Genomic DNA, 15665 nt, shown 5'->3' on the forward strand with positions numbered 1-15665 from the left:
TATTTGCAAAAAGTATTAAGGCTCGTTCAAACACTCCTGACATTACTGTGGGTTACACTACTGAAAAATCAGCTAAAACGGGCATCAGGCAGAAGACAGTCTAAAGCACTATAAATCAGAACATAAAAGCACAGCTGACAACAGAAGATGGCTGGAGATAAGTGTTATTTCAGCTAATATTACTATCCAGCCAAAGCAGAACTATGTAGAACAGCAAAATGAAAGAGTTGTTTTAAGAATGCTGCTAGCACAGGTTGGGACAGAAAGAAAGTAGTAAAATTACCCCCTTTTAGCACTGCTCCTAGTAAATGCTACATACAATATTGAGATTTTTATGCATACTGTTTTGAAATAGATTCTTTAAGATTTCACACATGCAAGAATACAGAATTGTGTCTCCATTTTATATTTCATTCCAAAAAAATGTTGTGAGATTACGGAGAAATACTACAGGTCAATTATTATCCATAGGAATAAAATCAGTTTTGTGATTTATACTTTTCCAGTTGATGACCAAGGCAGATATTGAGAACAGCCCCTTGGGCACTCAGTTACTTGCAGGTACATGGAAAATACACACAGACCATTCATACTCAATATTTTTTGGCAAAGCCATTTTAATTCTTCAGTTCCGGTTCCTTCATATTGCAGTTTCTTTTCTTTCTCTCCAGTTTAATTTGGGGAATAAAAATATACTTGCAAGAGTAATGTCACAGCATTAAAGTCTTACTTCCTAAAGAAGCTGGAGCTTACTGCTGAGATTGGACAATCCTTCATTTGAGTAATTTTGAAAATTCAGTTTGATGCAGCCAGGTTCATATAAGATTCCTTCAGCTGTATGTACTTAAGTTCTTATCATATCAACAGGCATTTAAGCAACAGATGAGTCATTTTGCAATATTTTGGAAATAGCCATTCATTGGCCTGTGCTGTTCCTCCCGCCGTTGTTTGCTGTCTTGCCTCTTACAGCTGAAAAGCACCTCTGCCCTTGATTGTTTACTCTCACCCTTCCCGTTGCAAATTTTCCTTTAAGTTATTTATTACCAGATTTGTGTTGGACAGGCTAGCACTGTACACATTCTATGTGTGTCTCAGTTCTGACATTTCCTTAACTCAAAATCCTTGTATTCACAACCTTGGTGTTCTTTCCCTGTAGTCCTTTTAATTTAAGCTGCAAGCTCTAATTTACATCGCCTGTCACTGATTTGAGAATTTTTATGCCAGGTATTAATTCCCAAGGCAAAGGACCTTTCAATGATGTTAACGGTCTCCTGTGATTAGATGTAGTGATTTCAGGACCTCCTTCCTCTGGCAGTATCAAGAAAGGGAAGAAGCAAAATCCAGTGACTACTGTTTCCAGTCCTAATAGCGTGTGCACTCTTGCTTTATTCCAGCAATTAGTCCTCAGTAACAAAGTCAGAAAAAAAACAAACACCAGAAGCTGACAAGTATTTTTGTGTTAACAGAGCTGGGTCACCTCCTCCTCCTCCTCTCCCTCTGCACTTCCACTCTGATCGTCTCTCTCCCTCTTTCAGCTGAGCCATCGAGGCCAGCCGTAGTGCTGCTCTCACATCTTTTCCACTCAGCGTGACTGGGCCCCTGTTGCTTCTTCTCCTTCGGCAGATGGCATATGCACGGCTAATAAACACTAACACATGTGCCCAACCAGCCGTTCCTCACAGCCTCAGTCGCTCTGCTGCTCCCTTTGGAGCTTCTCATCCCTGCCGGATCTTACAAAATAAAACCACCAAAATCACTGCATCCTAGCCTTGTGGTTTAGTACAGACCTGCAGAGACAGGAGAGTCACATGCAAACTATGCGATAGTCTTGTGACCCGCATTGTACACACAAAGCCGAGCATGAAATGCTCAACAGCCTGCAAGAACTTGCTTTCCCGCATCACCTTTCTGGGAAGTTCAGGGGAATGCCATCCTGCTGTAGACTTTGTACAGACTGGAGGGGGGTAGAACCTGATAAAAGCTAGATAGTCAACAACTCCCAGAGAAGAAAACCCATGTTTCGTAAAGATCCAATAGAGCGGGGAAAATCACATAGGTACTGTGTGGCAGCACAGGAAGAACAAAGAGCAACAGAGCAGGTGGTCCTGAGGAAGAACTGTGTGTGTAACACTACCAGCAAGGATTTGAAATCTCTACGCAACGGTTTAGCCTGATTCTCCTTAAATGTGCTTGACAATAAGGTTCCTCTCATTTCAAGGGCTATAGTTTCATTTTTACTTCAGTGACTCCTAACCTAAGCTGATTTAAAGAAAGAATGAAGGCTGGCCCCCACTCTCTACCTTGCTATCACTTCAGCTTCCTTCCAGCACTGTAACACAAGCAGTTAATTGGTAATGATAATATTGCTAATTTCTAAATATTTTTATATATTCTTTACTATCTAGTGCTTGCATCAAATAGAAGCCTACTTGAGGATCATTTTTAAGGATTTATTAAATTATTTGAATTGGGGTTTTCCATATTTCCCATCAATATTTCAAGCGAGATGGTACCTTTCAGTCTTGACTTAGCTCAATTTAGCTTGCCTCTGACACAGTACAGATTATTTCTGTGAACTGAAATATTCTGATAGATGACCAAAGTGACCCTTTCATTTTTCTCTGTAGAAGCCGTCTACCTTTGTGAGAGATTTTTAAACCATCCATGATTACCTCATCTCAGATGCATCTCATGGAGGCTAAATTTAAAGCTAAAAGCTCTCCTGATGGTCACGGTTAAAGCTCACGTCTTTCAATCCATCATTTTGTTTGACATGCAAGAAATGTCTTTATTTCAGCCACGACTTATCATTGCTACTTCAGCGTTAAAAAAAAAAAAAAAAAAAAAGATGGCATTACTGCTCAAAATAAATGAGGTGGCAATCTTTCCACCTTCAGTGGCCTCAAGGTCGCACTACCCAGTCATTACTTAATAGCCATCATATTTTATCCTTGTTTCTCCTGAAGTATTGTGTTTATGCAAAAATCCCTTTCTAGAGCTGTAAGTGTTTGGATGGCTTATAATATCTCTGAGCATAATTGTCTTTTTTTTTACTTCCATGTCATATTGAAAGGATAGTGCAATCTGTATGTTCTTCAGGCCTCAACTCCACAGCACATATCAACAGGTGAACATGCACTTCCTTATGGAAATTTTGTCTGTATCAATTTGGTCTCAGCAGGAGAGAGGACCCCGCAATGTAACCTTCTGTTTCTGGAGAATATAATGCAGTGGATATGAAACATTAAAATTCATTGGTACTTTATGAATCTCCATTTCAATTTACAGTGTGATAGCTTTAACCCACCCTTCATTCTTTCTTACATAAAATAACTTCCTTAAAACTTTTATTGGCCTGTGTGACCAACCAGAAATTGTCGTTTTTCTATATTATTTGTCTCATTAAAAAAGTATAGAAGTGGAAATCTGAAAATAAAGTATCCAAATTTTTAATGAGACATTTTATGATAACCCAATGCATTTCTGCTTTCATAAACTTATTTTACATTTTCAGATTTATGTTTATTACAACCATTTAGTATATTTATAATCTCATTACTATGCATTTATTGTAACATGTAACTCGCCTTTATTCCCAATCTTTTATTTTTTTCCATTAAAGAGGCACAAACAATACAGAGGCACAATTCAAAGTTCATTTAAGTTTGGAGCAGATTGACCAAAGCCCAAGTTCAAATATTTTCTTGCTATTGTTACACAGTATATGAAGGCTCTATTTTCATCGTGGATAAAAGCTAACTCCTCTTCCATCTCTTTTTGTTATTCTTTCTTCTTTCTTTCCTAGCTTCTTTCCTCTTGATGAGAACAGAAAACGTCACCCTTTCCCTGTCTGTATTTTGGAAGCAGATTCCACCTTGCTCAAGGTAAACCATAGCTCCTCTTCTCCTTACCTCCTGGTCTTTGGTCCTGCCTAACAAACACTACCTGTTTGAAGTCAAGAAGCTGACATTCTTCTCAGCTAAAAAGAGGACATCAAAGTAAAACTGTCCCCTTCCAGAACATATGGAACTGCAAAATCAATTGAAGTCTGATCACCACCACCAATGATGCTAACATTTTTCTTCCTCCTTTCTGTGAAGCTCTTGTCTTTAATCCTCAGTAGGCATCCCCTAAGATATCCCTAAATATACAGAACCTTTCTGTGTTCTAATCAGCTATTTCCGTGTGGATTCCACCCAGTAATTTGAAAGCTATCTTTTGTGCTTACCTTGGCTCTTACTTTTATTCTACTAGCGCTATAACACATTTACTTTAGCTGGACTTCAGATATCACGAAACGTACTCCTCACAACAAAGCAATAAATTCCTATGACTGATCTTTTGGTGATGACGTTTAACCCTCAACTATGCTCTTCTCAGTCTGGTCCTCTTTTGTCTCATCAAGAGCATGACAGCTGCTGCTGATATAAAGAATATATAGTGCTGACCATGAGTCAGTTCTTCTCTTTCTGCCACGTCTGCCATGTCTGATGATTGTTTCTGCTGGTGTTCCTCCAGAATTCTACTTTGTCGTCAGCAGAAATTTCACCAGGTATTCAGTCTCCACTCGCATTTTGCTGCTGTTTCTTTTGACAACAGTATTACAGCAGTGCAGCTCCAAATGCCTGAGTGGAATTACATATAAGTGGGGAAGGAGAATAAGGTCTCTAATCTGCATATAAAGAAACATAATGAACTAAAGAGTATAGTGAGCTTCACAGAACTTAACTGCAATGTTTCCATGTGATTTTGAAGTCGAGTATTATATAAGCACATTTTCTTGTAACTCCATCAAAAATGTCATTAGCCATATTCTAAGTAGTCTTTTTCTAAGTTTGTAAAAGGAAAATAAACAACACTTTGAGCAATTGTAACTTTAATTGGAGATTCAATTCAGGGAATAAATCTCAGTGCCTTTTAATTTACTTCTCAGTAGGCGACAAGGTTGTATAATTTCTGAAAAGAAATATCACTGTGTAGGAAAAGTGGCTGACAAGTGCAGTCACACTTTTCTTCCATGTACAGTAATCACCAAGAAATAATGTCAGCAATTATAAACCATTTTTTGAAAAAGAACACAGGCAAGACCTTCTGTTTGACAACTGTAGTTGTGTTTAAGCAAAATACTCAGTGTTTGATGCATAGATTCTTTCGGTTTTGTTAAGCACATCTATTTCACACTGAAGCCTGTAATAATATATACAGTTACCCTTTACAAAACAGAAGATACTATTTATCTTCTCCGGTACTTCTCCTTCTGGAAGAGCTAAAAATAGGGATAGAACAGCATTATTGCTACAAGATAAGGAGCCATTTGATGTGATAAATACAACAGAAATGGCTCAATCAACGAATCACGGAAATTCATAATTAGAACAAATTAACTGCTGGCAGAAGGGCTGAAGTCCTGGACTGGAGCTCAGGATTCAAAACCTATGTGTCTTTAGGCCAAGTGAAGTAGGAGATCTCCTAGAGATTTCTGTTCTCTCTGTCTTCTAACTGGCAAGCTCAGAGTTGTCATAGAGCTTTTCACTGCCCTGTCTGCTGGACTGACTTATTGCGGCTGTTTCTGAACTGATGGACTGCAGAGTGTTTCTGAGGTGGACACAGACTGTGCTCTGGACAAACCCCAGCTCGTACAAGGATGCAACACACAGTAGCCCTACCTTTTCACACACCCCCTCCTCATACCTTGGCTTTCAGAGGAAGGATGTGTGGCTACAAAGAGCTAAACGTTATACTGTGCAGCCATGTTATTCTATGGACAAATTCCCTATCAAATGATCAGGACACCAGGCAGCAGCCCAAGACATTTTTGTCCCTCACCCCCAGTGCAAACGGCAATCCATGCAAAGATATAACGGTTTTGGGAATATGTTAATAAATGTTAATAATAACGGTATATATGGTTTGGGGGAATACATTAATAAAAAAGGGTTAAACTTCTATGCTGGTTTGGATAAAACATGCATTCCTTGGTCTCACATAAAACCAATGAATGCATAAATCTATGCTCTTCGCCTCATAAATTATTTGTTCTTTGGTCTTTTGTCCATGTGGAATTGCAACTGATTAAAAGCTTGACGTCTCTGGAAAACTATTTGCAGTCCGTAGCTACGAGTAGACAAGAAATCCAGTTTCTTCCTCTCCAGTAAGCTCCTCTGGATGGAAGAATGAGAGCATTAGTCTGTGCTTGTCTGTGCATACCTCTGTGTGCTCATACACAGAAAAGAAGAGTCACATCACCCCTTACTAACATAGTGCCATACCTCACAGCAGAACACAGCCCAGCACTGAACAGTAGTTCAAAAAGCTCAGAGCAGCTCGCACAATAGGGTAGGAAAAGAAGCAGAGGAAAAAAACAATCCTAGAAAGCTGATACAGCACCAGAGATCTATATAAACAGTATTCAACTTCCTTGATCTGAAATATTGCAAAGATCTTGTTTCAGAGCTGCGGAATATAGCATATATCCTGTGAAGACAGAGCTTTCGGGGTTTTGTTTGTTTTCAAATATCTCCCCATGATGGAGAAAAGGTGAGATAAATTACTCAGGGTGGGAGGGAATAAACAAGCTGTTGGTGATGGATCCCAGTAGTGAGGGAAAGCTAATGGAAAGTAACTCATGCACGTTTTCTAATTGTCTGCAGTTACATGTATGCATTTTACATATATGTAAGTGAAAAAAAAAAAGAAAAGTATCTATTTTTGATGAAACTACTTAATTTGCTTTCAATACCGTGCATTCTCTTATGTCTGGCATCTTGCAAGAGAGCAAGGTCTGTCGCATGTGGGCTGCTGCACCCTGAATTACACTGAACTTTTTGGAGAGAGGGAGGAAGGAGAAAAAGGCATGAAGTGGCAACGGGAGCTGAGAGACTCCCAGGTGAGGGGCAGCCTGCAAGAGGGAGCAGACCCACAGTCACGCAGTTTCAAGTTACCTGCCTGCTACTGCCAGAAGATCTGATCCTGCTCTTTCATCTGCCAGTCTCACAGAAAACTACCCTAACCAAAAAGGAATTGCTAGTTTTTCAGCAGCAGCAAGGTAAGCCTTCTTGCCCTCTGGCCAAACTACTGCTACGTCCCACACAAAGGAAAAAGCAGAAGCTTTTAATTGAAAGTGCGAGGGAAGAAGTGGGAACTACCATTTCAGTGGCAACCCATGTGAGAGGTGGCATGAAACAGTACCCTGAGCCAGACCCTTCCTTAGCAACCCAGAAGAGGCTGTACGCGTTTGTTCGATGACACCTGCTGCATAAGAGGAAACAACCAGACCTGCAAGGATCAGAGTGGGCAGAAGGGAGACTTATTATATTTCATCTCTTTTAACTATAAATATGTCTTAAATAAATGCCATGCCCTGGCTTATTATTTTATATTCTAAACAAAACAGTGATTTAATAACTGGAAGCCTTTGGTGGCCTTTTCATGTTAAAAAACAGAGTTGGGGGAAGAAATTCCAATCCTTGGCTGCACGTGATTCCAGGTCTAGTAAGGAAAATTTTAAGTGGGGTTTTTAGAGAGGCTGGCAGGAGGCCTGTCAGTAACAGATGATGCTCACAGTGATCTTTCCGGTTAAATTACTGGCCACTGCATTCCTAGAAACTGGCAGGCTCTGCTTAACTTTATGCCGTCCCTTCTTCCAGCTAAGACCTAGACAAAAAATGTTCTTTTCTACTTAGACTTCAGTTGAATATTCCAGTTTGAATTGCCTATTGAGATATGGGCTTTTTGCAGCATCAAGAAATAAGTTATCAACAGCACGTCTAAAGATCAACTAAGTGTCATCAGTGCCAGAAAAAGTACCGTTTGAATAAGAATAGACAACTTGGATTCAGATTATGGAGAGACTGACTGATTCCTTTAAAAAAAATAATTCATAAGTGTCTTGCCAAAACCAAATGAAAGAGATTTAGTGGACGCCAAGGCAATATTCCTTCTTGCTGTGTCTCCGTTACTGCCAGTGGCTTCGCATCAGGGAGATTTTTGGCTGGATTACTTCAGATTTTCAGGAAGTGCTTTACAAAGCTCCCATATTCCATTCGAAGTTATTGTCTGGAGCTGACGAGGAGGAGTGAAATCCAGTGCTTGCTGGCACAGTATATGAGTAATCTAAAGTGTACAAGAGAAGGAAATTCCTATAGTTACAATTTTCATTAAGCTAAAAATGAAACAGGATACTACGGAGGCCAAAACGGGACTGCATACATTTCTATAATTTATCTAAAAGATTCCACAAACTGGCAAAGGAAGGAACAACATCCAAATCTCCTGTTAATATTAAAATGGTACTTAATTTCAGAGACGTAGCAAGGAACAGTCCACTGGCACAGAAAACGTCTACTGCTTAGATCTAGCACCTGGATTAACAGATGGCAGATGCTGTGGTACTGATAAATATACATGAATTTATTATGCAACAAAGGAGCAAAGAATAGGGAGGACATAAAAGTGCTGGAGTATATTGATCAAGCCACAGCTAGAGCATGCTTGCAGAAAAATCCCCAAAGTTTCATTTAATTTGGCAGATGGCTGTAGGTAGGGAACTAGTTGCCAATTATTCTGTTTTGGTGATGTTGTCAAGTTTAGTTCATGAATACTTGTAAAACATTTTGCAGTCTTTGGAACAAAGCAAGTAATTCAGCTTTGGATTTCTTCCATCGTTTACTCTCTACAGGTAAGGACTATGTTTCTCTTCAATATTTTGTTTTAGTTCCTTTTGACCTGTGTCTCTTTTTCACAAATTAAAACTACAAGTTTGTGTGTGTGTTTATACACTTAACCTTCCTCGTTAAAGCCGATGTGTATTCCACAGCACCACGGACACCCTGTGAGACCATCAAAACTACAGCAGTGGTTGGATGTCCAATTGCAAATCTCAGCTTTCATACCAAAGTGTCAGGCAAAATATTTAAAAGCAGCTCTCAAGGCAAAGTATATACATCACCAGCAATCAGGTCAAGATAAGGACAGTTAACAATGACAAGCTAGGGAAAAATGAGGCTCAGAGAGTCTGCCAGGACTGGAAATACCATAATAATAAGAGAATTTAATTACTTTTATGTAGATTTAAATGTCACACTGGGGTATTTTTAGACACTGTACATGAATGTTTCATGGATAAGCCAGTCAGGCAACTCAAAGGGGAGAGTCCAGTTTTGACTCTCGTCCCAGTGGTATTTTTGGCTTGTGTCACAATGTTCTTATCAAGGACTAACTCTGTAATAGTAACTAAAATTTTTTATGTTCAATATCCTTGCAGGAAATGTGAAGGCCAAACAAAGAATCCTTTGCACTAGTGTTTGACTTCAAAACATCAGCTTAGAAGCAGTCAAAAAAGCTAACTGAACATAAAGGAATTATGAGGTGCAAAATAAGGAAGAAAATGGGAAATAATGAATATATTACTGTATAATTCCAAGGTGTCTCAGCACCCCAAATCCTGTGTGCGATTCTGGTGTCCTATCTGAAAAATGGTAGAGCTGAGCTAGAAAAGTGAAGGCCGATAAAGACAATCTACAGTCTGAAACAATTTGCATGCAAAGAGTGACTAAAATGTTAGGACTTTTCAGCCTGGAAAACCAATTGCAGAGGAACATAATAGCAAACTGTATAATCAGTAGCACAGAGAGGAAACTTCTATTCCTTTTTTTCATAATATCAAAAATAGATTACATCAAGTGAAATTATCATTTGGCACACTCAAAAAACACAAAAGGGAATATATCTTCTCATACCCTATAATTTAGCTGTATTACCCATTACAAAAGGGCAATAGTGATGCAAAAAGACATTATTCAAATTCATGGGGGAAAATCATTAAAGACAATTAAACACAAAGGTACTGCCTCTGACTAAAGATACCCCTGAGCCGCACATTGCTGTAAGCTGCAGAAGTGTACTTAAGGGAGTACTATTACACCTTTTTTTATACTAGGTATCCACTGTTGGCCACCATGACAGACTGGTAGGCTACCTAGATTGTTGGTCTGACCCAGGACAGACATTTTTCTGTTCTGATGTCACTCCCTAACCTGTGCTGGAAATGCCTAGAATATGTTAGCATTGTCTATGCTAACAACAAAACCCCCAAAAAAGAGAGAGTTATAAAAATCAAAAAGTATAGGAAACAAGGCAGCTGTTTATAGCGCAGAACTGGTTGCATTTATTTTGAGCCATGATCAGGTTGGACTGTACTTTACCTTACTTGGCTCACCCATGTCAAATTACTACCAAAAATGCACCCATAAAAAGTTAATCAGTCTGACTTACCCCCCCACACACCAAAAAAAGGGGGGGAGAACAACAGTGAAAAAGAGGCCATTGGGAAATCATTGTGTTTATAGAGCAGCTCTTGACAGCAGTTCTTGCTATCCAGCTGGACCTGCTGGTCTCACACACAGATTGCTTATAAACTGTTCTGGCAGCTGGAGCCTATCTGAGATTTTCCTTTCCCAAGAAAAAAGGCCAGCCAGCTTCGTGACTGCTTTGTGCACAAAGCTGCGAAAGAAGAGTTAAGCATCCAACCCAAAATGAATACGCATACACACTTTGGTTTCCTTCCAACTTAATCTCCTGTACGTTTTAGTGTATTCTGTCATTTTCTTGTGGTGACTGGTTTGGATGCATTGATCTGGCATTATGCGGATGAGAGTCTATTATAACTGATCTTTCACGTGTGCATCCTCAGGTTGTGGAAAGACAGTATCATATAGCAATAGCCTCCCATTGTGCATTAAATAATATCTTAAAAGTCAATTAGATAGATATCTGTGATATTTTAGATATGGTTAATCCTATTTTACAGCAGAAAAGGAATAGATGTCCTCAAGTCCCTCCATATCTGTTTTCTACAACTTCACGAAATAAAATAAGAAAAAAAATAGAATAATTTGACAAAAATAATAATAAGTTTATTTTTGCTGGGGGGAGAGGTGTTGATAGCTCTGTTTTAAAAAAAAAAAATCCACTAAATTTTAGTTTTATCTCAAAAGATGCTTTGATGGAGGAAATACAACTAGTAAAAGCCTTTCTACTAACACTAGAAGAAAGATTGCTTTAAGACATTGCTCTACTATGTCCTAAATAACCACATCTCCTACACCTTGAAATTAGATGCCAATAAATAAAAAATGGTTTTCAATTTCTGGGTTACCACATTTCTTCAGGAACAGCATTTAATTCCTCCATCCCTGACTTGTATATGAAGATGAGGCATCAGTCATTTGGATGTATTCTTTGCTTGTACCACAAGATGAAGACAAAAATCTCTCACGTGCAGTGCCTAACGAGAGGGCCCTGATAAAATTCAGACACTCTAGATGATATTGCATGCAATGACAACTCCAATAAAAACTGGCATTCTGCTCCTGTGTCAAGTGTTTAAGAGTATTCACACATCCACCTATGTATACAACATGTTCTTTTACTACAGTGACCAAAATGCTAATGCATGGAAAAACAACCACCGCCTGAGACAACTGAATAAGCGTGCTACTCAAAGCATTGATTGCAGCTTACTGAAATTAGCTCGGCTTCATTCCTTTCATTCCAAGCCTTGCAAACAAGTCACATTACATCGTTGCTCTTTTTAGCATAGCATCTGATAAGACCGTTCGAATATGTCTTCCTACATCTTTCCTGGCTGTCTCCCCAGCGCCCAGATGACTCAAGAGCTGACAGAGGCTGAGCACCACCTTTGTTCCAAAAACTGGTTATGTGCATCTCTGAGCCTAAAAAGAAGAAAAAGGGGGGGGAAAAATCACACTTTTAAAACATTACAGTTTACTACTAAAGAGAGAGACTAGGAGTGGTAGGATAAAACAGAGCACAGGGACCTGGAAAGGAAATAAATGAGGATAAGAGAGCAAACCTTAGGCACAGGCAATTGCCCAGGGCAGCAGGTACTCGGGCAGCAAACAGTCCCACACAGGGACAGGCCATGCTGTTACTTTATCAATGCTTAAATGCAGCTTTACTAACTTTGCCCGTGCTTCCCTGCTGCTTGGTTTTGCCTGCTTTGCTAGCAAGCCTTGAGCCAGCTGTGATAAACTGTGTAAGAGAGCAGTCAAGGGAACGTTATCCACAAGATATTGACTGGCTAGGACAGAGGGGCTTTTACCACCTCCCCCCAGAATTTGTTGGACCCCCGCCACCAGTTCACAGTGGGCACCGGTCCTGAAAAACACAAAAGATCTGCAGGGAGGTGGTAAAGGCCTGAAAAATACCTTCCCAATGGAGCCGTGCAGCCAGGCTCTCCCCTACTAGCAGTGCAAAGAGGAGTCCACTGACAAGCAAAACAGGCCTGGACCCCACTGGGGAATCTCCACGGAGGTGATTCATAGTCAGGCCTGTTAAAAACCTTATCTCAGTTCTCTCTGTTCCTGCTGTCTCCTCCACTGCGTCAAAACCTTTTAACAGCATCACAAAGCAGGACCGATGCCATTGTACACAAGGACAGCCGCACACACAGACAATTTCTCTTGGAGACTGCTCTATCTACTTCATGTACCAGAGTTTGATCTAACCCCACAACTTGTGCTGGTGATAGCATCCAAAAATATCCCCTGGTTGAATGCATCCCAATGTAGATTTCTACAGGTCTCTAGCAGTAGCATCCCACTCCCATCAGATCAAGCCCCGTGTGGCAGTGACAGCATGTAAAACTGTTCAACAGTCTGTGCAGATTTTACGTGAGGGCTACAACATTGGCCAACATCAGTTGCCACCCTGTTATAGGTGGGCTAGATAACCAACACCTCCAGCTGCAGAAAGAAACAAACTGAGGCAAGACCGATGAAGACTGCTTTATCACCCAGGTCAGGATGCAAGTTATTCCTGTCCTACTACACAACAAAACAGCTATCTATATGCCTGAGGAGACACTGTTGTCTGCAGCTTCAGGACCATCCTGAATTCCCACAGCCTTTGGCTGTCTTGAGATGTAAAGGAAAGCTCACGGCCATATGGCAGTTTTGATATGACATTTCTCAAGTCAGGACGTTTGGTCAGCTCTAGGCTATGGCCTGGATTTCCAAAACCAGCAGTGCTCGCTCACCTCATCAAAGTGAATGAAGGCTTGTGATGTTCCAATGAGGATTATTACCATTGTGTGTGTGTGTGTGTCTGTGTGTAGTTTCTTCCCTCAGGCAATCTGCCGCTCCCTTGAACTCTGTCTAGGTCAGGTAGAGAGTCCCAATCGTGGCTTCTACTGCTTTTATTGCCACATCCCTCTCAGGCAGAAAACCGCTATCACACTCATTTTACCAATGCAAAAGTAGCACTTTTCCCCTAGGTGGCTCTGAAAATAATCTTTACTTAAAATTATCCTACAGAATAAAATAGATGATCTTCTGTTTCTCTGCTTCCAAAAATGATGCCGGGATGAAAGATATGGATATGTTACTGTAAAACAGTACAGGATACAAGTGCCTGGTGCAAAAGACAGATTGAACTTCAGTTCCATGTCCTGCAACAAATAAAATTGCAGTAAAGCACCGGTCTCAGCTTTCTAAACATGGAGTTAACTCCTGCCTGAGTCGTCTCCAAGTCTGTTTTCCAAAAGTTTTACCTTTTTAGGAGCAGCGGCGGGGAGCGGGCTGAGTCGTGCCGTTCCAGGCAGGGAACACGCGGTGGCAGTGTGTCCCCTCGCTCCTGGCAGGGGGAGAACCGGCTCCCTTTCCCCCGGCGGGGGGACTCAAACGACACCAGAAGGAAGAGGACAGATGTACAAACAGTCCGGCTGTTCCTGACTAGCCGGCACTTGGATATAACACCTTCAACTATGGGATCGAAAATTAAAAAAAAAAAAAAAACAAAAAAACACCAAAAACCACCACTGAACTAACGGCACTTCATTTTCCACGTGGTCCTCGAGATGCACCCAGGAATAATGTTGCATGTATTTAAGATGAAGCCCTTGTTGTCGAGTTGTTTCTCATTTAAACTGTACACCTCAATGTTCACACTTACACCCGTTTCCTCTAAGGCTCCTGCAGCCGAAAATAATCTGTTTCCAGGGTACAAACCCAGCTTGTTCCCTAAATCCTAACGCAGAGAGAGGGGTGGGGGGAAGGGAAAGAAGAGTGAAAGGACCAACTACCAAAACTTTAACATAAATATTATTTGTGGGGAACTTCTGATGGAGAAAGGCTGCATGGTTTAGGCCAAGCACATCTGGTCAGAATAAGAAATAAGTCTTATAAAGAAATATCTGGTTTTCTGACCTGCGTGACTCCATGAGACACCGGACAGAAAGCAAATGTTTTTGTATGTGATTCCTCATCCCTTAGTCACTATATGCGTCATCATTAAATCTCTTTTTCAAAAATCTAATGAGCAATCATCCGTCACAAGTTGCGATCCTTTCAGGGGTAATCCCAGCTACGTTGCTTTGCATCTGCAAATGGCACTGGTAAAGTCTTTCCCTCTCAAAAGACTCGGGGTTTCTTTTTGTGCAAGTCAGTTGAGAAGAGGTGTTAATCCAACATAAGTCAACTTCAAGGAATTGCTATTAACGGGGCAAACAGTTACATGATTTTTTTTTTTATTATTATTTTCTTCAGATAAGAAAAAGCCTAAATTCATTTCTATTTCAGATCTTGGCTAAGCATTGCCTGAACTGCTGTGCAGGCAAAATTCTTTCTCTGTCCCCTCCCTTCACCCACCCTATCCCCCAAACTTTCCAGTCAGCATTCCTAGTTACAAGGAGAGAAGTCTATCTCAGAAAGCTCATTAAAGATTTTCAAGTCCAGAACAAACTGCCATTTCTTTAGTCACACTGATCTCACAAGCACAAATAAACGTACATACTTGCAAAATAAAGTTAATAACAATTCAATAGTTCTTTCAACAGAGGCAATGCCAATGTGCCAAGAGCTTGTAAATCTATATGTGATGTCAGGGACATCTGAGGGCACCCTCTGTAAGAGTATTTTCTAAATCCTGAATCCATTTCAGGTGTGTTTTGTGCAGGAAACCAAATTGGTTTCAACTATAAAAACTATCCGGAATTCATGTTTGTGCTGGAATTAGGGAACAGAGAAGAGGGCAGGGAAAAGGAGGAGGGGAGGAAATGTTTCACATTTTTTAGACTATTTTCTAATCTCCTCAGTAGCCCTCACTCATATGTGCTGAGAATGTAGTATCTATTGTTCACTGAAAACGCTTTTGTGTCTGTATGTCAGCAAAAGGGTCTAACAGTTTCTAACAGAGTTTACATTCCTTACTAGTGGTGATGTGTCTCCCCCATTGTTTTTCCTGCCTTATCCTGCCCATTCTTTTATTTTTTTTATCACTCCGCTCTTCTGTTACATTTTCCCCCTGCCCATTGTAGTTCTGCCACATACCTCCAACTTCCTTCTCTCCACAGATTCCTGCTCCTCTTTCCCAGCTGGTACCCCACAGCTTATCTCCAACCTTTCTGCTCCCGTACATAACCTTTCCTCATTTATAAGGAAGGAGTGTGGCGCTCTAGTGAAACTATTCTCATTAACGTGGCCTCTCCTGTGATATGCCACGTTAGAACAAAAGGGGGATGACATTAGCCAGACCAAGTGACAAGAAAGGCCAGAGCTCCCTCCCCCCTTAAAGAAAGAAATGGAAGAGACAAAGAGTAAAGCAGGGGCAAAAGGATTCCGGACTCCTCAGCGTGGAGCCAGTTCCCT

General features: G+C 40.5%; 1 long non-coding RNA gene across 2 annotated transcripts in view; it reads right to left on the reverse strand.

Moving 5' to 3' along the window:
- LOC141741827 (uncharacterized) overlaps positions 1-15450 on the reverse strand; it is a 37845-nt gene extending 22395 nt beyond the window's left edge. The window contains exons 1-3 of one of the 2 annotated variants that reach the window (XR_012586494.1): positions 15348-15450; positions 11521-11732; positions 3801-8112 (exon numbers count right to left, since the gene is read on the reverse strand). This is a non-coding gene — a long non-coding RNA (uncharacterized LOC141741827). Of the gene's footprint in view, positions 1-3800; positions 8113-11520; positions 11733-15347 lie in introns of those variants that run through there. The other variant, XR_012586493.1, reaches the window with a different exon arrangement.
- Positions 15451-15665: the final 215 nt, after the last annotated feature.

The sequence above is a fragment of the Larus michahellis genome, chromosome 1 (genome assembly GCF_964199755.1).
Source record: "Larus michahellis chromosome 1, bLarMic1.1, whole genome shotgun sequence".
Classification (NCBI taxonomy): Eukaryota; Metazoa; Chordata; class Aves; order Charadriiformes; family Laridae; genus Larus; species Larus michahellis.